Source organism: Mustela nigripes, chromosome 12 (assembly GCF_022355385.1).
Source record: "Mustela nigripes isolate SB6536 chromosome 12, MUSNIG.SB6536, whole genome shotgun sequence".
NCBI lineage: Eukaryota > Metazoa > Chordata > Mammalia > Carnivora > Mustelidae > Mustela > Mustela nigripes.
In genome coordinates, this window is record NC_081568.1 from 145,333,385 (window position 1) to 145,357,814 (window position 24,430).

Consider the following 24,430-nt stretch of genomic DNA (forward strand, 5'->3'; position numbering starts at 1 on the left):
CCAGAGTAGTTGCACAGGAATCCCTGTGGGAGCAATATATTACAGACATCTATTTAATAATGGAACGAGGAGCATACAGTCTAGTAGAAATATAGCAGAGGAGCATGAATCATTTATATTTCTTTGGAGGGGGTTTAGGGAAGGGTCAGATGGAGGGTGAGAAAGGGAATCTTTTTTTTTTTTAAAAGATTTTATTTATTTATTTGACAGAGATCACAAGTAGGCAGAAAGGCAGGCAGAGAGAGAGGAGGAAGCAGGCTCCCTGCTGACCAGAGAGCTCAATGCAGGGCTCGATCCTAGGACCTCAGGATCATGACCTGAGCTGAAGGCAGAGGCTTTAACACACTGAGCCACCCAAGCACCCCTGAGAAAGGGAATCTTAAGCAGGCTCCATGCCCAGCACAAGAACCTGTTGCAGAGCTCGAACTCATAACCCTGAGACCATGACCTGAGCCTAAATCAAGAGTCAGTGGCTTCAATGACTGAGCTATTACCCAGATATCCCAAAAGGAACATGAATCTTTTAAACCATCCTGAAGACCAAAGTCAAAAATTGTCTAAGGCTTAATGAAAAGGCTGAAGACAGCCTGACAAAAAAAATTACAAAAATGTACCTCACTGAGTGACTAAAGAATCTGTCAATAATTATCTGGAAAATTACAGTGATTTAGAGACATAACAGATCTCTAGAAAAACAAATTATCTGATTTAGAAATGGACAGGACATCCGGATCAACATTTGTCCAAAGGAGACACACAGATGGTCAAAAGACACATGAAAAGATGTTCAACATCCCTAATTACCAGAGAAATGCAAATCAAAACCACACTACAATGAGGTATTACCTCACACCTGTCAGAATGGCTAGACTCAAAAGGACAAATAACAAGGGGGAGGATGTGGAGAGAAAGGAACTCTCCAACACCACTGGTGGGAATGCAAACTGGTGTACCCACTGTGGAAAACAGTAGGGAGGGTCCTCAAAAAATTTTAAAAAACTACCATATGATCCAGTAATCCCATTACTGGGTATTTAACCCCAAATATGAAAACACCAATTCGAAAAAAATATTTGCTCCCGTGTGTTTACCACAACATTATTACAAAAGCCAAGATATGGAAGCAATGTAAGTATCCATCAATAAATGAATGGGTTAAGAGAACATGCTATATATATACAATGGAATGTTACTGGACCATTAAAAAAGAATGAGATCTCACCATTTACCACAACATGAATGGACCTAGAGAGTATCATGCTAAGTGAAATAAGTCAAAGAAAGACAAATACCATATGATTTCACTTATATGTGGAATCTACAAACAAACAAACAAAAAGCAGAAACAGACCTGCAAATACAGAGAACAAACTGGTGGTTTCCAGAGGGGAGAGGATGGACAAAATGCCTAAATGGAAGGAGGAGAGACAGGATTCCAGTTATGGAATGAACAAGTCATGGAAACAAAGGCACAACATAGGGAACACAGTCAGTGGTATTGTAATGGTGTTGTATGGTGAGAGGTGATAGCTACACTTGGAGGGTGAGCATGGCATAAGACATAGAATTGTTAAATCACTATGCTGTACCCTAAAAGTAATGTAACATCGTACACCAACTATACTTCAATTAAAAAAAAAATGTGGTCTCAATAAGAGTGCTACCTGGTTTACTTATAATCTGGATTTATCTTTGATTGCACTGCTCATTTCATGGCACCCTTAATCCACACCTCCCACATTGTTCTCTGTCACACATATAATGAATGGACAAATCCTTCTCCAAAAGTTCCTAACTACTAGTTTTAGGAAATGCCAACTGTGTCCCCAAATACAGGTAGCACATATTTCTTTCTTTCTTTTTTTTTTTTTTTTAAAGATTTTTTATTTATTTATTTGACAGAGAGAAATTACAAGTACATTGAGAGGCAGGCAGAGAGACAGAGAAGGAAGCAGGCTCCCCGCTGAGCAGAGAGCCCGATGTGGGACTCGATCCCAGGACCCTGAGATCATGACCTGAGCGAAAGGCAGCGGCCCAACCCACTGAGCCACCCAGGCGCCCCTAGGTAGCACATATTTCAAAACACAGAGTGTTCATCTTTTACTTAAGAGTCTGCTTTCCTCCAAAGTTCTTTTTTAAGATTTTATTTATTTATTTATTTGGGGGTGGAGAGAGTGTATGAGTGGGAGGAAGGGCAGGGGAATGAGTAGAGGGAGGGAAGAGGGAGAGGGAGAAGAAGACTCCCCACCCAGCAGGGAGCCCAACATAACATAGGGCTTGATCCCAGGACCCTGGGATCATGGCCTGAGCCGAAGGCAGACACTTAACAGAACACCACCCAGAAGCCCCCCTGATGTTCTTAACCAAGTATCTGATGCAGGTAACTTCTCACCCCAGGACAGTGTCTCTTTCTGCGTCACAGCCCAACAGTCTCCCCTCCTACCTCTTCTCCTTTTCTCTTCCCTCCTTTGTTTTTCCTGTATGCCAAGCAATAGGTTGGTTTCACATTCCTCTCCTTTTCATTGGGGAGAATAAATTCCAGCTTTGGGTCCAAGCTAAACACAAATCAATTTCCTGAGTCGCACTAATAAATGCCCTGCCTAACAGGACCATCCCTAGGGTATGAGGAGCCCTTGGCAATCAATCTTGTGGGGCCTTCGTCTAATGCTAGCAGTTTGATTTCTTTTAAATGTAGAGAACTCATGGGCTGATGTGAGGTATGGCAATTGGTGGATGAAGACGCAGAAGAATGGGGAGAGTGGAGATACATGTTGTATTTATTTTCCAATCAGTGTGTGTGATGTTTCTCCTTAGTATCTAGGCACCATCCCCTTCCTGTCCACGGCCAGGCATCATTGGTTCACATTCTCCACTGCCATAAGCTCATTCCTGGCTAATGTCCTATCACCCCCTATGAAAAAAATACAGCAGTGTCATTATGACTCACCATGCCACCATTAAGAAAAAAGTCCACTTATGTAGTGCTGCTTCCATCATTACTCCTGACACTCTATCATCTGCCATGCTGCCCAGGAACACAGGCTTCCACTGACTCCCACAAGAATATTTATTGTGCTTCACTGACAACAGTCCACAAGTGCAAGTCTTACTCAGAGGATGTAGGAAAATGCAAATAATTAACTTGTGTTATAGCCATATTAAATCCACTTTTCAGGGACGCCTGGGTGGCTCAGTTGGTTGGACGACTGCCTTCGGCTCAGGTCATGATCCTGGAGTCCCGGGATCGAGTCCCGCATCGGACTCCCAGCTCCATGGGGAGTCTGCTTCTCTCTCTGACCTTCTCCTCATTCATGCTCTCTCTCACTGTCTCTCTCTCAAGTAAATAAATAAAATCTTAAAAAAAAAAATAAATCCACTTTTCAAAACTGTACAGTGTAAGTACAGCACAACACGTCCTCCAACCCCATGTCTTCTTTGAGCCTTTAAGACATGACTGCAGCCTTCTTAAAATGGGATCCCTCCCACCGTTGACCTTGCCCTTGTCTTCTGTAGAATGCCGTCAGAGGGGAGGATAAAAGGAGCAAAGAGAATTCTCATTACGGCGAGGAAAGTCTTCCCCTTGTCCAGCAACGTGGGACAGCACGGACTCAACATATACATCAAAGGCAAGAGAGGATACCCCTTACAAGTGTCCACGGGCACTTCCAAGTAACAGTCTTGAAATACTTGAGGGGGACAGATATTTTCACCCCTCAGGACATCCCGACATGTTGTAGAGAGCCTACAGACAGGGTGGGACAGCTGCTCTGGGTTCCAGCAGCAAGGGATTATGAGTACAAGATCCCTGCCTCCAAGTCTGCTGCCCTCGGGTATTGCAGATGGCAGGTGAACCTGCATTCACAGCATGGATAGGCAAGAGCCAATACATGGGTCCATATAAATGGCTCAAGTCCTAGGCATGGTGGCAGACTATAGGTACAATGTCATAAACTCATCCCTCAAATGTGTGAAAATGACCCAAAATGATTAGGTCAACACCATTCTAACAGCTCAGTCTTGTGGGAGCTCACAAATATAGCACTGACCATAGGAGTTAGCAGCTCACCAGGCTACCCTTTGGAACCAGAGCCCAGTCCTGTGAACCCTACCATGGAGTCCTGGGATGATCCTATAGGCCTCGGGTGTCTGGTCAACCTGTTGCATGGGGTGGAGGACTACAGATACTCCAATGGAGAAAATAAGAGCAGGGCCCACTCATGTCCCAACCCCGGGCCAGGACACCCTGACAAGTGAGCACTAAAAGCTCCCTGGACAGTTGCAGACATCAGAAGGGGATTTAGAATATCTCAACAAAGGCACATTTTAAGGCACAGGGCACCCGAAGGCATGATGTCTGGGGCAGGAGCCCACTTGTCCAAATCTAAAGGTAGCACTGTTCTCAAACACAGAAGCTCTTGCTTTCCAATATGCCATGCTAAAGCCATGTCCTACTTTGTATTAAACCACATTTAATTAAATAGTTATTTCTTGGTATTCCACAAAATGGCGAGATGTTTCACCATCTGAACAAACATGAAAAGTAATTATCATTTAGTCTAATTTACTATAGACTAATTCAATCTCTTTACTTTCTTCTTGACAATACTAAAGCCAAGATATCAGTCGTTTGGCATTTCCCCTCCACATCTGCACCCTACTCCTCGCCCTCTGGTACTAATCAGATTCCCAAAATATAAAGTGGCCTTCCCACCACATCCAGGGCAGAGGCCTTGATTTCCTTTGCCCATAACAAGATAATGTTCACCATGAGTACTCAATCAATACCTTTCCAACACACGACTCCAATTCCTATAAAATGGATGGTTCTGAATTTTCACTTAGCTCTGTTCCATGGTGATGATATAGAAGTTTATTACATTATGAACACGACAAACAAGGTTTCAAAACCCAGAAAACCCAGAAATCACAGCCTCAGCACTCACCTCAGTGATGGGATAAACAAACAGGCAGCTGTGATCACTCCAATGTAATCCTATTAATCACTGCAGCCCCAGAATAAAATAGGAGACAAACCAAGCCTACTGCACCAGTACTAAATTAAACTTCCTCCAACTCTGCCATATAGAGGAAACGATTCATCATATTCAGGCCCAAAGCTCATTTTCCACATGAAAAATGAACTTAAGTATAATTTAATGAACCTCAGAAAACAGGTACATTTCCATAATGTTTGGGGATTTATATATATTAAAAAAAAAATCAGGAACGTCCTGGCTGAATAGTGATCAAAGACTACAGTACTGCCCAAAATGAAGTTCTTTTTTTTTTTTTTTAATTCATTTCTAAAGAGCTATGGTTGACCTTCTCTGGCACAGATTCCTTATATGTTTTTTACTGAGTAAATAAACAATTGCACCTCTGTGTGTGTCTGGATTTCTTTTTGTTCTTGGTGACCTTCCATCTCCTCAGGGCATAATGATGATAATCTCCAGCATCTGAACTCTCCTCAACACCTAAATCAGACACCAAGACATAGTAAACCTCCCTGTCTTTCTTGCTCAGCATGGTTACCCAAATAGTGTTTAGGTTACAGTCATTTTGCTAAATGATAAAGGGTTTTTGGAACTCCATGAATTTTAAGGACATTTTAGGTTCTTCTCAAAGACCACAAATAAGCAGAGAGGGGAAGGAAGCTATCAGTGTGGATTGGGGTCCACTATGAGAGCTACTTAAGGACAGGCAGATTTTAAATTGGTTCTGAAGAGAACAGAGGATGTAACCAGATAGAGAGGAGGAAGAGGGGTGCTCCAAAAGATGGGATCAGAATGCTCAAAACATCAAGTAAGATGTTCACAAAAATTAGAGAGTACCTGAAGGATGGGCAGCTTATCTGCATTTGTTGGTTAAATCATAATGGTTAAAAAAAATGGCATCTGCTAGATAAAGGGAAGACAGGTGTGTGTATAGAAATTGGTGTGCATAAATTCATGTTTTTAAGTTGAGAAAAATTAAGGTATAAAGAAGGCTTTTAATCAAAAAGTAGCCAATTCAGAAGGGACCTTGGGAAGATGGCACAGTAGGAGGACACTGACCTCACCCTAACCCACATTTTCAATTAGAGACTATCCATATCCAAGTCAACAAACTAGAGAGCAATGCAAAGACTGGCAGAAGAAATCCCACAACTAAATGTAGAGAAGCTGCAGCTGAAAGGCTAGGAAGGTCAGAAAAGCAGAGGGAGGTTGCCCACAGAAGGGAGGGAGCTGTGTGTATGGAGAGGGCAGGGAAAGGGGCCCTCTCACCAGGGAGCTCACCCAGGGAAGACTGATCCCCATAATGTTCAGCTTTAAAAGCCAAAGGGACTAAAATCCAGTTTATAAAACCCATGGGACTTGGAGCCTGGAGCACTGGAGGCCAGCTGACTCAGCACTGGGAAAGCTGGGAGGATGAGTGATGGCTGGGTTACTGCCCTTAAAGAGACAATAGCCAGCACAGAGACAACGCATAAACACAGTGGTTTATATAGCACCAAGGAAAATCAAACAAAGACAGACCTGATTTCGAATGTGTTGGGGGACATAAAAATGACAAAGCCTGCAAACCCCATTTTCCACCCCCAGACCATAAACATGGGGCCATGTAAGGGAGTTGGGGCTGCACAGACACTTGCTCCCTAACCTTCCAGCAGTGCCCCACACTGAGTTCTCCAGAGGACTCTCCCATTCCAAGTCTGCTAGTCTCAGCTCAGGGCAAATTTTGTTAAAGGCTCCTGTGAGCTCCACCCCTCCCCAGCCAATGGGTGCACAGCTGCCACCATCCCCTGACACATACACCTTAATGCACACCCAGCCACCAACGTGTGCTCACCCAGCACATGCTCCCACTCACCTCTGCACAGTGGGATCAGTCACGCCCAGCCATTATCACATGCCATGCCCAGCTTTGCACCCCCTGCCATCCCAATGCATTGACTCTAGACCCTACAGCACTTGGGGGAATCTATCATAGGAGTAGTGGCTCACTGCAAATGTTGCTAACACTGCCTGCCTGCTCCCAAGTTCCCCAGCAACTATGTCCCCTCAGAGCTGGCCTGCCTGCATCCCTTGACACCACAGAGATCAAACATGGCATAAAACAGGCAGAGTGTCAGTGCAAACAAATGCACTGAAAGGTAAAGTGACTCAGACACAACAGTAGGATGTAAGCAACACAGGATAGTCTCCTGAAGTGCCAGGTGCCAGGTTCAGGTGAAGAGGGAACACTGCATGCCAGGGCACTCCAGGATCTCTTCTACATAAAGTCACTGGCTCAAGAGCAGAAAACAGATCTTTCTTAATGCAGAGAAACAGAAAGAGAGGCAGACAAAATGAGGAGACAGAGAAGTTTACCCTAGTGAAAGAACAGGACAAGGCCACAGCCAGAGATCTATGCCAAACAGATAAAAGTAACATGCCTGATAAAGAATTTAAAACAATGAATCATAATGATTCAGTAAACTTGAGAAAAGGGTAGAGGCATGACTGGTACCCTTAAAAGAGAGATGAGGACAGACACAGCAGAGATAAAGGGAACAACAAATGAAATGAAAAACACATTTGTTAGAATAAACAGCAAGATGGAAAAATCAGAGGAATGAATTAATGACCTAGAAGACAAAGTAACAGAAGGAACCAGACTGAATAAAAGAGAGAAAAAAGAATTTTGCAAAATGAGGATAGACCTAGGAAACTCAATGACTCCATCAAACATAATAACATTCATATTACAGGAGTCCTAGAAGAAGATGAAACAGAAAAGAAGGCAGAAATTTATTTGAAGATATAATAGCTGAAAACCTTTCTAACCTGGGGAAGAAAAACAGACATCCAGATACAAGATGTACAGAGAACACCCATGAAAATCAACAAAAGTAGACCCACACCAAGACATATTGTGATTAAATTGGAAAAAATATAGTGATAAAGAAAAAAATTTTCAAGCAGCAAGGCTAAAGTAGACACTAACTTACAGGGGAAAACCCATAAGGCTAACAGGAGATTTTTCAACAAAAACTTTGCAAGCATGAAGAAGTGCTGGATGGGAAAAATCTGCAGCTGGGAATACTCTATCCAGCAAGGCTAAATTATTCAGAATAGAAAGAGGGAGTTGTCCAGACAAACAAAAACTAAAGGAGTTCATGACCACCAACCCAGTATAGGAGACTCTGAGTAGAAAGGAAAGACCAAAAGTGACAGTGTAAAGGTAGGAAACATAAAAGCAGTTAAAAAAAAAAAAAAAAGAATATTTCTGTAAAAAGTAAGCCAAGGAACTCACAAAATAAAAGGATATAAAATGTAATAACATATGCCTAAAATATGAGCAGGATAGGAGAAAAGAATGGGTTCAAACTTAAATGAGCATCAACTTAATACAGACTGCTATATGCAGAAGAGGTTATACATAAATAGTAACCAATCTTAAAAACCACTAATAAATATGCAAAGAATAAAAAGAAATAAATCCAAATGTATCACTTAAGAAGATCAGCAAAACATGAAGGAGAGAAAGACCAGAAAGGATCAGAGAAAATCTTCAGGAACAACCATAAACCAAGTAATAAAATAGCAATAAATACAAATCTGTCAATAAATACTTTGAATGTAAATGGACTAAATGCTCCATTCAAAAGACACAGGGTGTCAGAATGGATTAAAAAAAGATAAGATCCATCTACATGCTGCCTATAGGAGATTCATTTTAGACTGAAGGACACCGGCAGATTGAAAGTGAGGGGATAGAGAAACATCTATCATGCAAATGGATGCCAAGAAGAAAGCCAGAGTAGCAATACTTATATGGACAAACGAGACTTTAAAACAAAGACTGTAAAAAGAGACAATGAAGGACACTATATAATTATGAAGGGGACAATCCAACAAGATATAACATCATAAATATTTATGCACCCAACATAGGAACACCCAAATACATAAAAAATTTAGTAACAAACATAAACTAATCAATAATACAATAATTGGAGGAGACTTTAACACCCCATTTACATTAATGGACAGGACATCTAAATTGAAAATCAAAAGGAAACAATGGCTTTGAACAACACACTGGACCAGATGGGCTTAACAGATATATTCAGAGCATTCCGTCCTAAAACAGCAGAATACACATTCTTTTCAAGTGCATATGAAACAGTCTTCAGAATAAATCACATATTAGCCCACAAAACAAACCTCAACAAATTCAAGAAGTTCAAAGTCATACCATGCATCTTGCTGACCACAATGCTATGAAACTAGGAGTCAACCATAGGAAAATTGGACCACAAATACATGGAGGTTAAATTACATGCTACTAAACAATGAATAAGTCAACAAGGAAATAAAAGAAGAAATAAAAAGACATGGAAACAAATGAAATTGAAAACACAACAGTCCAAAACCTCTGGGATACAGCAAAAGCGATTCTAAGAGGGCAAGTACATAGCAATACAGGCCTACCTCAAGAAGCAAGAAAGGTCTCAAATAAACAACATGACCTTCCTTACACCCAAAGGAGCTAGAAAAAGAAAACCAATTGAAGGCTAAACCCAGCTGAAGGAAGGAAATAATAAAGATTACAGCAGAAATAAATTATATTGACATTACAAAAAACAATGATGAAACCAGGGACTGGTTCTTTGGAAAAATCAATAACATTGATAAACCTCTACCCAGACTTCTCAAGAAAAAAGAGGAAAAACTTGAATAAATAAAATCACAAATAGGAGAGGAAGAATAACAACCAGCATCACATACAGCATCATACAAACAATTACAGGAGAATATTTTGAAAACTATATGCCAACAAATGGACAACTTCGAAGAAACAGATAAACTCCTAAAAATACATAAACTACCAACATTAAAACAGGAAGAAATAAATTTAATAAAAAATAAGAAAATAAATTTAATAAAAAATAAGAAAAAAATTTTTTTAAAGATTTTATTTATGTATTTGACAGAGATAACAAGTAGGCAGAGAGGCAAGCAGAGAGAGAGAGTAGAAAGCAGGCTCCCCACTGAGCAGAGAGCCCGACGCAGGGCTCAATCCCAGGACCCTGAGATCATGACCTGAGCCGAAGACAGAGGCTCAACCCACTGAGCCACACAGGTGCCCCTAAGAAAAAAATTTGAACAGACCTATAACCAGCAAAGAAATTGAGTCAGTAATCAAAAATCTCCCAACAAACAAAAGCCCAGGACCAGATGGCTTCACAGGAGAAGTCTACCAAACATTTAAAGAAGAATACCTAGTCTTCTCAAACTATTCCAAAAAACATAGAAGAGGAAGGAAAATATCCAAACTCATTCTATGAGGCCAGCATTACCCTGATAACGAACACAAATAAAGACACCACTAACAAAGAGAACTACAGGTCAATATCCCTGATGAATATAGATGCAAAAATCCTCAATAAGATACTAGCAAACCAAATTCAACAACACATTAAAAAAAAATCACTCACCAGAATCAAATGGTATTTACTTCTGGGTTGCATAGATCAATCATCATGATACATCACATCAATATAAGAAATTATAAGAACTATATGATCATTTCAATAAATGCAAAAAAAAAAGCATTTGACAAAACACAACATCATTCATGTTTAGAGGGAACATACTTCATTATAATAAAGGCCATATATGAAAAACTTAGTTAACATCATCCTCTATTGGGAAAAACTGAGAGCTTTTCCTCTAAGATCAGAAATAAGACAAGGATATCCTCCCTCCCCACTTTTATTCAAACACGGTACTTAGAAGTCCTAACCACAGCAATCAGACAACAACAAAAAATAATAATAAAAGGCATCCAAATCAGTAAGAAAGAAGTAAAAACTTTCACTATTTGCAGATGACATGATACTATATATAGAAAACCTGAAAGGCTCCACCAAAAAACTGGTGGAACTGATAAACAAATTCAGTAAAGTCACAGGATCCAAAATCAACATTCAAAAATCTGTTGAATTTCTATATACCAAGAATGAAGCAGCAGAAAGAGGAATTAAGAAAACAATCCCATTTACAATTGCACCAAAAATAATAAAATACCTAGGAATGAACCTAACCAAAGAGATAAAGACCTATACTCTAAAAACTACACTGATGAAAGATACTATAGACAACATGAAGTTGTTCTAGCTGAAGTCTACCCATGCAGAACAACGCTCTGGGACACAGCCCTTTGGCTACAGCAAAGCTAACCTCTCCGCCATCCTCATGGCTATAACTCCTTGATACAATCCCGCCATCGCCATTTATTGGCTTTGTGACTTGGGGCAAGCCAATTCGCCTCCCTGAGCTTCCGTCCTCAGCACAAAAATACGATTGTGAGTGGTATCTACCTGTGGCAATTAAGTGAGCGAATGCAGGTCATCTGATGGCACAGCAACTTGGACCCTATGAAGGCTCAAGGAATAGAAATGATGTTGCTAACCCTCATCCTGTCTTGGTCCCTGGGGTGCATCCCACCAGGAAAGCTTCCCCTCCTCTTCTTAACGACCTCACTCCCCCTCTCCTCTTCCTTTCAGGACAAGTGCAGTCTTCCTTCCTCCAGGCTCCTTGGCTTGCGTCTTTTAGGGACACCTGGGTCCACACACACTTATAGACAGTCCCAGAGGATTAAGTCGTTCAGTATTGTCCATTTACTTCATAGCCAGACTACTGTTACCAAGGAGCATGTTGCCATGACTCAAGAAAGAGTGCCCAGATACTGGTGTTGGCTACTCCAAGGTGTGAAGGACCATCCTGTGACATCCACTGTGTTTACTAGAAAAAGGAAGGTTATGGCACCCAGCAGGTTGCCGGAGTAGGCAGAACAAGTTAGTAGGAGAGTGGGTAAGACAGAGGATGCCTTCCCGGAAGTCTTGCTGATAAGAGTTCCCAAGGTTCTCAGAGGAGTTACCAAGAACATGTGTAAGGGTTAACTAGGTTAGAAAGCCTTTGATTGGGCCCTAGGTCTGCAGCTGTCCAGCTACTTCTAAGTAAGCTTTTCTGATATACTTCGTCATCCCTGATCTCCACTATAAAAATAAAGCCAGAAATCAAATTCCCCTCTTGGCTCTATGTATTCGTGCTTCCGTGTCTCACTGTTTTCATAGCTGAATGTCTACCACTGTCAAGGTCACAGAGCCCTCTTATCCTTCTTACAAGGAGAGAAAGTGGCCAAAGACCATTATCAAACAAGAGCTGTCTGCACCTTTCCCTGCGTGACTTCTCATATTCATGGAAGCAGATGGCAATTTTATGATGAATCAACCGCTCGGGTGAGTAACTATCCAGGGAAGCGAAAGAGGAGGACGTGTCCTCATCCCTATAATCCAAGAAGAATTCTTTCAACAGCATAAATAAATTGATGGTTGTTCCAAACCAAAGTCTCCTACAATTTGCCAGAGGAAGAAAGATGGATGGAGTCCAAGTAGAAATTTACCAAATTCAAGTAACAGTGGGAAACACCACCTGTAGGTCTGAATGACTAGATACTGTTTTAAGTTTCACAACAGGCCTGAGAAATGCATTTGTAACCATAAGCCATATTTCCAGGAAGTAATGGATATTGCTAAACCACCTCCAAAAGCCTTTGGTTAAGGGAATAAATAACAACTCTCTTCTGAGAATTTTCCAGTGAATCCTCTCTTTGTACAATGTATAAAGCTAATCCTGGTCAAACGATCACAAAATCAATAGTAATGAAGACTTCAAAAAAATAACAATTTACTTTATCCTCTCCATATAAAAAATTCTAAAGACATCTAATCTATAATGACTCCTCATGTAATTTGTGGGTCACTTTCGTTAGATTAAAAAAAAAAAAACAACAACAACTTCCATTCTACCATTGAAACTAATATTACACTCTATGTTAACTGGAACTTAAAAAAAAGCTTGAAACATTAAAAAAAAAAAAAAAACACCTAAATGTTGAAAAATTCTCCCTTTGCCTCTCTGACTGCAGAGAATAGCCATTTTTCCCCCCTGTATTCATTCTCCCTTTCCCTGGCAATGACCCTCCAGTTATCCCCATGAAGGTCTACCTGTTTCTCACTTTGCTCTTTGTAACTTAGGGGGAAAGCAGCACAGATGGGACAGGGGGTGGGGGAGGGGTGGATTTCCCGCCTTGGTTCCCTGGTAAGCATTTCACAGCCAGTTCACCTGGAAGGAGCTGCAACCAATCAGTCTCTCCCTTAGTTCATGTCTTTTCCTCTCTACCTTGTAGCCTTCTACCCCATCTCTACAGATCTGTATTCTCTGCTTCCTTTTTTCTTTTTAAAGATTTTATTTATTTATTTGATAGACAGAGATCACAAGTAGGCAGAGAGAGAGAGGAGGAAGCAGGCTCCCCACTGAGCAGAGAGCCGATGTGAGGCTCGATCCCAGGACCCTGGGATCATGACCTGAGCTGAAGGCAGAGGCTTTAACCTACTGAGCCACCCAGGTTCCCCTATGCTTTTTTTTTTTTTTTTTTTTTTTTAAGATTTTGTTTCAGAGAAAGAGAGAGTGTGTACAAGCAGGGGGAGTAGCAGGCAGAGGGAGAAGCAGGCTCCCCGCTAAGCAGGGAGCTGGATGCAGAACTCAAACCCAGGACGCAAGGATCATGACCCCAGCCAAAGGCAGACACTTAACTGACTCGGCCACCCAGGCGTCCTGCTTTCTCCACTTCTTCAAGCACATGGCAGAACACCGTGCCCCCACAGCTCCAAGGTTTTGTAGTTTCCGCCTTGATCTCATGCCAACACCTATCATATGCCTTTATAACCCAATTCCAAAAGATCAAGAAAAAGACTCTAACGACCACATATTTATCTACTACTGAACAAGGAGCTATTGCCAAGAGCATATGGGCTAGCTTATATTAGCACAAAATTGGATGGCCCCTTCCTCATCAATCTGGGATCCTACACCAAAAGAGAGGGTGGGCCCTATTAGCTGGGTGATACACCAAAGGCAACCTACTACCATCTCCTTTCTCCCTTTTAATGACAACTTTTATTTCTCAATGTGCCCATTATTCCTTAGATCGCCCAGAATAGGCATTTCTCAAGTGACAGATAGCCTGCCATGATTCATACAAGATGGCAAAACTTGGGAAATCCAGGTACCGACGTGCTGAAGAATCCAATGTACACAAAGCCAACATTGGCACTGGTGTTACGGTCTATAAAAGATCATGCAAGTAAATGATCATATAGAATTTTCACAAGGGCTCTATCATCAACCTCATCCACTAAGATGCCTCAGGCAAGGTCTCCAACAGCTAATCCACAGCAGAGAATGTTAATATGTTGTATTAATATGTTGTATATTTTAATATGTTGTATTTATATGTTGTATTTATACTAGCCACAGTCTGAAACATTCTAAAAGCCATTTTGCAGGTGATAAATGCCTGGTATTTGAAATGATGTTTGCAAGGCAGGTTAACCAAGAAAAAGATGGTTTGCATCAAACAGAGAACTTCAAAGCTTCCAGGAACATCTAAATCATTGTCCAGATTTTGCTGCTTGGAAGCATATATTTTACAATCCCAACCATATGGAATAATCGCTAGGTTTAATGAATTTCATGAAACCCTGACATTTTAGTAAATTGATTCAAAGCAAAGAAATTCCCAGAATGAGGGAGGATTCGAAGTTCTCCACACCATGAGATGACAGAGATTCCATTAGCTGACGACAATGCAGGCACGTATCGATCTATTTCTACTTATCTATATGCCACCAACTGCCACTGTGAAAAAAAATACACTTTATGACAGAATTTAGCGATCAGTGCCCCCCAACCCAGAATCCCAGTCACTCATTCAGCCATAAATCCTGTGTTGCCTTGCAAATTTCTTTTCTGAAGTAGTTTAATTTACACTGACAATCTGATTTCCTTTTCAATTTCTCTTTCCCCTCATTGTCCTCTTTTTCTTCCCTCTTCCTGTTAGTCCCACTGCCATGAGGAACTAGCACTCCAGTCAGCCAACACAGAAATTTGGGCAATGTAATTCATTCTCTCTCTCTCTCTCTCTCTCATCTGTAACATCCTAACCAAACAACAAGCCATGTCCAGTCTCTCCAAGACATACTTTTTCCTTTCTACAGACTTACTTTTCAGAGTACTTAGAAGTTCACAGCACAACTGAGGGACGGAGGGTATAGAGATGTCCCGTACATGTCATGTCCCCACACACACAGCCTCCCCCACACACATCAGAGTATGAACTGTTAGCAGTAATAAGTCTACACCAATACACTTTCATCACCCCAAATCCTGGGGTATAGTCTATGGTTCGGACAAACATATAATAAAATGTATAACCTTTAGCCACCACTGATCTTTTTACTGTCTTCTTAATTTTGTCTTTTCAAGAATGTCAGATAGTTGGGATCATACAGTATAGAGCCTTTTCAGACTGGCTTCTTTCACTTAATAGCATGCGTCAGACATTCTTTCGTGTATCTGCGTGGCTTCATAGGGCATTTCTTTTTAGCAATGAATGATATTCCATGGTCTGGATGCATCACTGTTCATGTATTCATTCATCTACTGAAGGACATCCCAATTTTAGCAAATACGCATAAAGCTCGTATAAATATTTTTTAAACTGCTAAATGTATGAGTGAGTTTTTAAAATTAACATATAATGGATTATTTGTTTCCAGGGTACAGGTCTGTGATTCATCTGTCTTATATAACACCCAGAGCTCATTACATCACGTGCCCTCCTTCATGTCCGTCACCCAGTTACTCCATCCCCCTTCCACTCTCCTCCAGCAACCCTCTGTTCCCTAAGTTTAAGAGTCTCTTATGGTGCGTCTCCCTCTCTGATTTCATCTTGTTTCATTTTTTTCCTCTTTCACCCTATGATTCTCTGCCTTATTTATTAAATTCAACACATCAGTGAGATCTTATGGTAATTGTCTTTCTCCGTTTGATGTATTTCGCTCCACATAATTCCCTCCAGCTCCATCCATGTCATTGCAAAAGGCAGGATTTGATGGCCATCTGGGCTCTTTTCATAGCTTGGCTATCGTGGACATTGCTGCTATAAACACTGAGGTGCACGTACCCCTTCGGATCACCACCTTTGTATCTTGGGGGTTAATACCCAGTAGTTCGATTGCTGGGTCATAGGGTATCTCTATTTTCAACTTTTTGAGGAACCTCCATGCTGTTTTCCAGAGTGGCTGCACCAGCTTGCATTCCCACCAACAGTGTAGGAGGGTTCCCCTTTCTCCACATCCTCGCCAGCATCTGTCGTTTCCTGACTTATTAATTTTAGCCATTCTGAAGATAAAAATTTATGTACAGGTTTTTGTGTGAACTAAAACTTGAGTTCATATGGGTAAACACCAAGAAATGTGATTGTTAGATGTTACAGTATGTGTATGTTTAGTTTTGGAAGAAACTGTAAACTCTCTTCCAAAGTACCTGTACCATTCTGGATTTCTACCAGCAATGCACAAGAGTTCCTGTTGCTCCACATCCTCACCAGCATTTGCTGTTGTCAGTACTGTGGATTTTCGCCATGCTACTCAGTATACAGTGTTATCACATTGTTCCAACTACCTCGCAAAATGTTTTGGTTGCTGTAGATTGCACTGTCATGATCAGTGTTTTGGCTTCCTCTTCCTACCTAGATTTCAGAATCATACATACCCTCGGTCCATTTTATTCATGGTCCATGAGGAGAGGCAAGTTTCTTTTAGTTTTCTTTTTCCTGAATTTATGATATTTGGAGAACTGTTATTTTTTTCTTCTTCTTCAGGTTTCTATTTAAATTCCAGTTAGTTAACACAGTGTGATATTAGTTTCGGGCGTACAATAGGGTGATTCAACACTTCCCTACAATAGCAGGTGCTCATTATAAGGGCCCTCCTTAATCTCCATCACCTGTTTCACCCACTCCCCCCACCCCATCCCCTCTGGTAACCATCAGTTTGTTCTCTAGAGTTAAGAGTCTGTTTTTCAGTTTGTCTGTTTTCCCTTTTTTCATTTGTTTTGTTTCTCAAATTCCACATACGAGTGAAATCATGTGGAATATCTTTCTCTGACTGACTTATTTAGCCTGCATTATACCTCTAGATCGATTCATATCATTGCAAATGGCAAGATTTCACTCTTTTTATGGCTGAGTAATATTCCATTATGTGGATAAAGTCTTTATCCATTCCATACACTGGGGCTGCTTTTGTAATTTGGCTCTTACAGATAATGCTGCCATAAACATAGGGATCCATGTATCCTTTCAAATGATAGTTTCTGTATTCTTTGGGTATATATCCAGTAGTGTGATTGCTGCATTGTAGGGTAGCTCTATTTTTAACTTTCTGAGGACCCTCGATACTGTTTTCCACAGTGGCTGCAACAGTTTGCATTCCTCCCAAGAGTGCACAAGTGTTCCTTTTTCTCCACATCCTCACCAACACCTGCTGTTTCTTATGTTGTTGATTTTAGCCATTCTGACAGGTGCGAGATGGTATCTCATTGTGGCCTTGATTTATATTTCCCTGATGAGTGATGTGAACATCTTTTCTTGTGTCTGTTGGGCAGCTGGATATCTTCTTTGGAGAAATATCTCTTCATGTGTTCTGCCCATTCTTTAATTGGATCTTTTTTGATGTTGAGTTATAGAAGTTCTTTATGTATTTTGGATCCTGACCCATTATCAATCATTTGCAAATACCTTCTCCCATTCAGCAGGTTGCCTTTAATTTTGTTAATAGTTTTCTTTGCTGCACAGCTTTTTTTTTTTATTATTTATTTTCTTTCTTTTCAGTGTTCCAGAATTCATTGTTTATGCACCACGTCCAGTGCTCCATGCAACACATGCCCTCCTTAATACCCACCACCAGAAGCTTTTTATTTTAATGGAGTCCCAATAGTTTATTTTTGCTTTTGTTTCTCTTGCCTCAGGAAACGTACCAAGAAAAACATTGCTATGGTTGTTGTCGAAGAGGTTGCTGCTAGTGTTTTTCTTCTAGGATTTTAATGGTTTCAGGTGTCACATTTAGGTCCTTAATCCATTTTGAGTTTATTTTCGTGTGTGGTATAAAAAAGTGGTTCAATTTCATTCTTTTGCATGGAGATGCCCAGTTTTCCTGACACAATTTGTTGAAGAGATTGTCCTTTTCTCATTGTGTATTTTTTCCTGCTTTGTTGAAGGTTAACTGGCCATATAGTTGTGGGTTTATTTCTGGGTTGTCTATCCTGCTCTACCGATCTATGTGTCTATTTTTGTGCCAATACCACACTGTCTTGATTACTTCAGCTTTGTAAAAGAGCTTGAAGTTTGGAACTGTGATGTTTCCAGGCAATTCTTTATTTTACATTCTCAGCTATATCCCTAGAACTTTTAACAGTGCCTGGCACAGACTAGGGACTGGATAAGCATTTGTTAAGTGAGCAAATGAGTTCTACCAATGTAGTCCAAAGCAACAAAAGGAATCTGCATTCATTTAGCTTTTCACATACAGAACCATCCTCCTGCATGTCTACTTCTAATCTCAACAGTTAATACAGAAACTAGAAGAATAAAAATATTTATCCAAGCTTTGGAAAAGGGGCTTTTGGGCTAGTTGTGATTCTCACCAATTGTCCACAGTACCTTTCATTTTTGCTTTTTTATATAATTTATGGTTATGTTAATCACCATATGGTCCATCATTAATTTCTGATGCAGTGTTCCATGATTCATTGCTTGCATATAACACCATGCAATCCATGCCCTCTTAATGCCCATCACCAGTCTCACCCATCCCCCCATACCCCTCCCCTCTGAAACCTTCAGTCTGTTTCCCGGAGTCCACGTCTGTCATGGTTCATCTCCTCCTCTGACTTCCCCGCTTCGTTTTTCCCTTCCTTCTCCTAACATCCCCACACTAACTATGGAATGGCAACTGCTCCTTTCATCGGTGATTTTAACTTGGATGATGAGGTTAAGGCCTGACTTCATTAATATTCTCGCGTATGTGAGTAATTGTTATATGAAAGACTCTAGACATCTGCCAGTAAGTCTGATTTCAGAATGGTCTCAGTGTATTGTCAGAAAGAACTGACAATACACTGAGACATAGGAACTTGTCATAGGAACTTGACATAGGAACTTCAGAAAGATTAGAAAATCTCCCAAATAAGGGTAATAAAATAGTCCTATCTAGAGATCTTTAAAGGTGAGAAAGCAAAACTTTTTTCAAGTTTTAAAAAATCTTTTAAGTGATTAGTGAAATTAGTTAAACTAGTTAAAAAGAGAAGTACCATACAATCTAGTAATTCCACTACTGGGTATTTACCCAAAGAAAACAAAAACTCCAATTTTAAAAGCTATGTGCACCCCTCTGTTTATAGCAGGTTTATTTACAAGAGCCAAGATATGGAAGCACCCCCAGTGCCCATCAATAGATAAATGGATAAAGAAAATGGGGTATATATATATATATATATATATATGTCCCATTTTCATATATATATATATGATGAAATATTATTCAGCCATTAAAAAAAGAGTGAGATCTTGCCATTTGCCACAACATGGATGGACCTAGAGGGAATTATGCCAAGTGAAATAAGTCAGAGAAAGACAAATACTATAGGAGTTCACTTGTATGTGAAATTTAAAAAACAAAACAAAGCAGAAACAGACCCACAAACACAAAGAACAAACGGGTAGGGTTGCCGGAGAGGAGGATGGTAGAGTTAGGCAACATGTGTGAAGGGGAGTGGGAGATGCAGGCTTCCAGGTATGGAATGAGTAAGTCACGATGATCAAAGGTCTGGCATAGAGAATATAGTCAATGACGACTGAGCACAGCATAACATATATGGACTTGCAGAATCCCTCTGTTGTACACCCGAAATTGAGGTAACATTGTATGTCAACCATACATCAATAAAAAATGTAAAATCATAAAAAATAAAATAAGACAAAATACACGCCAAGGAGAGCTGCTTCCCACCGTTTCATAAGGTTCCTTTCTGCTCTCTGAGTCCTGATTCCTTCTCCATCCTTGCTAAGCTCCTATCTGAATTTCATGTCAAAACATTAAACTATTGAGACTAAAACTAACCAACTCATCTCTGCCTTTCAGGTTTCCAGGTGCAAAACAATGACCCACCAGGAGGAATTACTTTCTCTGAACTGAAGGGTTGGAGAGAAATACCCTTACCCTGGGCAGACCTACCGATTTTGAAGTAATACAGCCTCACTTCCATGTGTTGTTCATCTTTACAGAAGTTATTTTAATTCAGCCTGAAAAATAAAACACAATATAGACATTTCCTCTTTCTCCGCCCATGAGCTTATATAAATTTTCATCTTTTAATTGGGCTCATAATAGAAAAAATCCTCATTACACCTACAGTCCTTTGGGAGAGCTTTACTCAGTTTATAAACTTAAGAGATTATCCCCAGAGAAATGTTTCAGGCCCAAAGACACTACAAAAAATTGGCGGGGGAAAATAAATCAAATTAGATCAGTTGCGTTTTTGCCAAAGCCCCTGGAACCCAGTCTGTTTTTGAAGATTTTATTTATTTATTAGAGAGAGAGACAGCACAAGCAGGGGGAGCAGCTGGCAGAGAGAGAGAGGGAGAAACAGACTCCCCGCTGAGCAGGGAGCCGGATGTGGCGCTCAATCCCAAGACCCCAGGATCATGGTCTTAACCAAAGGCAGCCACTAACCACCTGAGCCACCCAGGTGCCATGACCCAGAAGACTTTTTAAAGCATAGGTGGTATTCGGGTCCTTTTATTTCTGTTATTCCCCTTTACTTCTCATTCTATGCCTTTCTCTGGGTGATATTATCCAAGTACTATCAGAATTACCAATAGCTTATCCTTTTAGTCTGTGTTCTAGAACTATCTGGCAATGCCCACCTGACATTCTCCATGAATATTTCCAATACCTCTTGAAATGCACAAATCTGAATTTTGACTCCTGACCTACTCTAAAATTCTCCTTCCCTAAAACATGTGTCTCCCCCAGCCTTACCCATTTCAGGGACTCGAACTACTATCCACCCAGCTGTGTGCAAGCCAGAAAGTGGCTGCCTGCCTCAGGCCTGCTGACTTATACTTCCAAAAGTATCATTAAAATTTACTTTCTGCATTTCCAGGAGCACCACCCTAGGCCAGACTATATTACCTTTTACAGCAATATCTATGCTCCTGTTCCCCCTGAACCTTCTCTTGCTCACTCTTCAATTTCAATCCATTCTGGACTGTGTAGTCAAAATGTTTTTTTTTTTTTTTTTTTTTTTCTTAAATAAAGATTTACTTATTTGAGAGAGAGTGTGTGAGAGAGGAGGGGTGGGGAGAGGAGGAGAAGGAGACATGCCGCTGAGCAGAGAGCCCGACACGGGTCTCAATCCCAGGACCCTGAGATCATGACCTGAGCTGAAGGCAGCTGTTTATGTTTAGCCAAATGAGCCACCCAGGCGCCCCCAAAGTGGACTTCTAATTTCAAGTATGTCCCTCTCATCTCAATGATGTTTTAGGGAAAACAATGAACTCCTCAACCCAGAAGAAAATGGTACTCATGACCACGGGCCATTCTTCTGTAAGGACCCATGCCTAGGAAGTCACGTCTTCCATTTTTTGTGCCCTAACTCGAGCCCAATAGTCACAAGTGTGGGTGAGTAACTGGTATGTCTGGCCCTTCACTAGACCAATCTTGAAGGCAGAATATGCATTTTTTCCTCACAGTTTTATTCCAGCACTAATACGGTTCAGAGCACCATAGGTGTCCCCCACAAACAATGGTTCAGATGGACAGATGACCTTTCCTTGAAGGACAAGTAACTAGCCATAGGTAGGATCCAGAGAGAAAGAGATACAGAGTATCACTTTCCTATGTAACTTCTTCTCCCTTTCCCGGGATATTTGAAATTCTAATTCTCAGACAGGAGCCCTCTTATGTCATGATTGGAAAGGAAGCGTAAAATAAAAATGCCCTTGGGAACTGAAGGGAAATGTGTTTCATGGGGCCCTGGAGTTAGTGTGCCATAGAGACGGGGGAAGAAAGCAAGCTGGGCGGGAAGCCACTTCTTTGCCATGTTCCTGGAGGCCTTGGAGGAGTCACCCGAAAAAGAGCCTACAACGTTTTCTGTTGCGAGGGCCCCCTCTCCTCAGACCTGCAGGTTTCACTCCATCTCGGTCCCTAGCTTTCTTCCTGTCCAAAGGCGAGAGAAATGCAAGTTCAGAACCTTAACTGCTCTGGGATTCATCTGACCAGGTCATGACCTTGTACTTGAGGCCTGAGATCTGTTTTTTTTTTTTTTTTTTTAATAGATTTTTTATTTATTTGTCAGAGAGAGAGGGCGAGAGAGCACGCACAGGCAGACAGAATGGCAGGCAGAGGCAGAGGAGAAGCAGGCTCCCTGCCGAGCAAGGAGCCCGATGTGGGACTCGATCCCAGGACGCTGGGATCATGACTTGAGCCAAAGGCAGCCGCTTAACCAACTGAGCCACCCAGGCGTCCCCTGAGATCTGTTTCTTCATCCAAGACCTCTCTTACAATTTTTGACCCAGTTCTAATTATTTGTGCACAGTTGCTACTCCTTAGATCTATGTTTTTATTACGTGATCCTTTCGCGTATTGGCTCCTTGCTTGTGTTCTTGCAAGTTCCTCTCAGAAACTGAATGGCTGCTAGAGATCCCCTAGCCCTCTATAGACACCTGCCACCTGCTGACGGGCCCCAGCTGGTGAACATCTGCTTCACTGGCCTGGATTCTATGTCTTTGTCCTCTGTTCCTACTGGGGCATAAAAGAGACCCATTTTTGGATACCCTGGATGGTTTTAAGTTGATTGTCTGTTATTCAAACCCTTCTACTTAAGAGTCTTTGCTCTACATGGATGTGCAAGTCTAATCACACACCCTGGTTCCTCCCTAGGCCCTACCCCCTTGTGTTCCTTTGATCAGATGCTCTGAGACCATTAGGGCCCTCTGGCTAAGACAGAAAAGCTGTGCATGCCTGGAGAAGGGATATAATCATTTCTGAAACTAGTTGTGATGGAAAGACTCTAGGATGGCCCCAATAATCCCCATCCCTGGATATTCATATCCTTGTGTAATACCTGCCCCTGTTTCCCGGAGTGTTGGCAGGGCCTGTGATTTGTGGCTAGGCAAAAGGATAAGACCAAGTTGATGAGAAGTCACTTCCTTGATTCTGTTACCTAAGCTTATAACACTTTCTGCTAGAAGAGTTTCTCCATTGACTCTCTCCCTTCCTGGCTTTGATTAAATTAGCTGCCTTCTGGAGCGGCTGCCATGATGAAAAGAGGGCAGCCATCAGCCAAGGAGGTAAGGCCCTCAGTCCAAGAGCCCACAAAGAATGGAATCCTGCCGGCAACCACATGACCTATGAAACAGGGCCCTCCCAGCCAAGTAATACAGGAATCACATGAGACCCCCACCTGACTAACACCTTGACTGAGCCCAGTGGGAGACCCTCAGAGCTCATTCATCCCCAGATTCCCAATCCACAGAAAGTGAGATAATAAACGTTGAGTTGTGTGAAGGTGCTCAGTTTATGGCAATAGGTTATGAAGCAATAAATGACTGATATACTAGTTATTAAAATTACATTTTAGCTGGTGAGCTTAAAGCTCAAACTCGTTCCCACTACACAGGAGACAATTGGCATACTTACCCAGGTAAAAGCCTAGGGTAATGGGAAAAAACAAATTGTCATCCGGAAATCAGGAATATGTCTGATTTTTAACTACCTGTGAACCCCTGAGCAAATGCTTAGTCTTCCCTATTCGGGCCTCTGTTTCCCTATTAATAAACATCAATAAACATTAAGAGACACAAACTGGTGGCCTATGGAATTCATATAGTCACCAAATTCACTGTGTTTCTCTCCCTGAGTTGGATTGACAGTGTTTGTTTGTTTTAACTAATCACCAAAATTTAAAAATAGGGTTATTTCACATTTGAAAAAAACAAATTAGGATTTTTAGTTCTTCTTGGGAAAGAAGAAAAAAAAAAAAAAACTACAAAATCCTGCCTTGCCAGACATCTCTTATTTGTAGGTCAATGTCTACAGCCTATTTCTGGGGCACTCACTCTCCAGCTCAACGTTCTTTCCACCAATCTTGAATCCCTGAGACTAAAGGTTGCTTCTCATTCTTACGTATGCACATCATTTTCTAAATAGCACTAAAACACGAAATATTTCAAATGCAAATACATCTTTCAAAAGTGGGACCATAAAAAGCTGGATGCAAAGGAAAGCAGGACAATCCCTAATCCATTTTTGTTTGGCTCTTGGAGACATTTGTTATAATTCTCAGATTAAACAAGTATGTACAAGACATATATGCAGAAAATGCAAAACACTGACGAGAGAAAATAAAGCCAAAGTAAAATAAACAGAGAACTATTTCATGTTCATGCTGGAAGACTCGGTATCATTAAGATATTAATTCTTCCGGGGACGCGC

At 41.1% G+C, this 24,430-nt stretch overlaps 1 protein-coding gene across 4 annotated transcripts in view; it reads right to left on the reverse strand.

The window, feature by feature from the left end:
* The window catches only part of KCNN2 (potassium calcium-activated channel subfamily N member 2), a 460,896-nt gene that overhangs the window by 371,394 nt on the left and 65,072 nt on the right, over positions 1 to 24,430 (reverse strand). For 3 of the 4 annotated variants that reach the window (XM_059416111.1, XM_059416114.1, XM_059416112.1), the window contains exon 2: positions 20,168 to 20,235. The exons of the other annotated variant lie outside the window; for it this stretch is intronic. The gene's annotated coding sequence lies outside the window, so the exon portion shown is untranslated. The remainder of the gene's footprint in view (positions 1 to 20,167; positions 20,236 to 24,430) is intronic. 4 annotated transcript variants of the gene reach the window in all.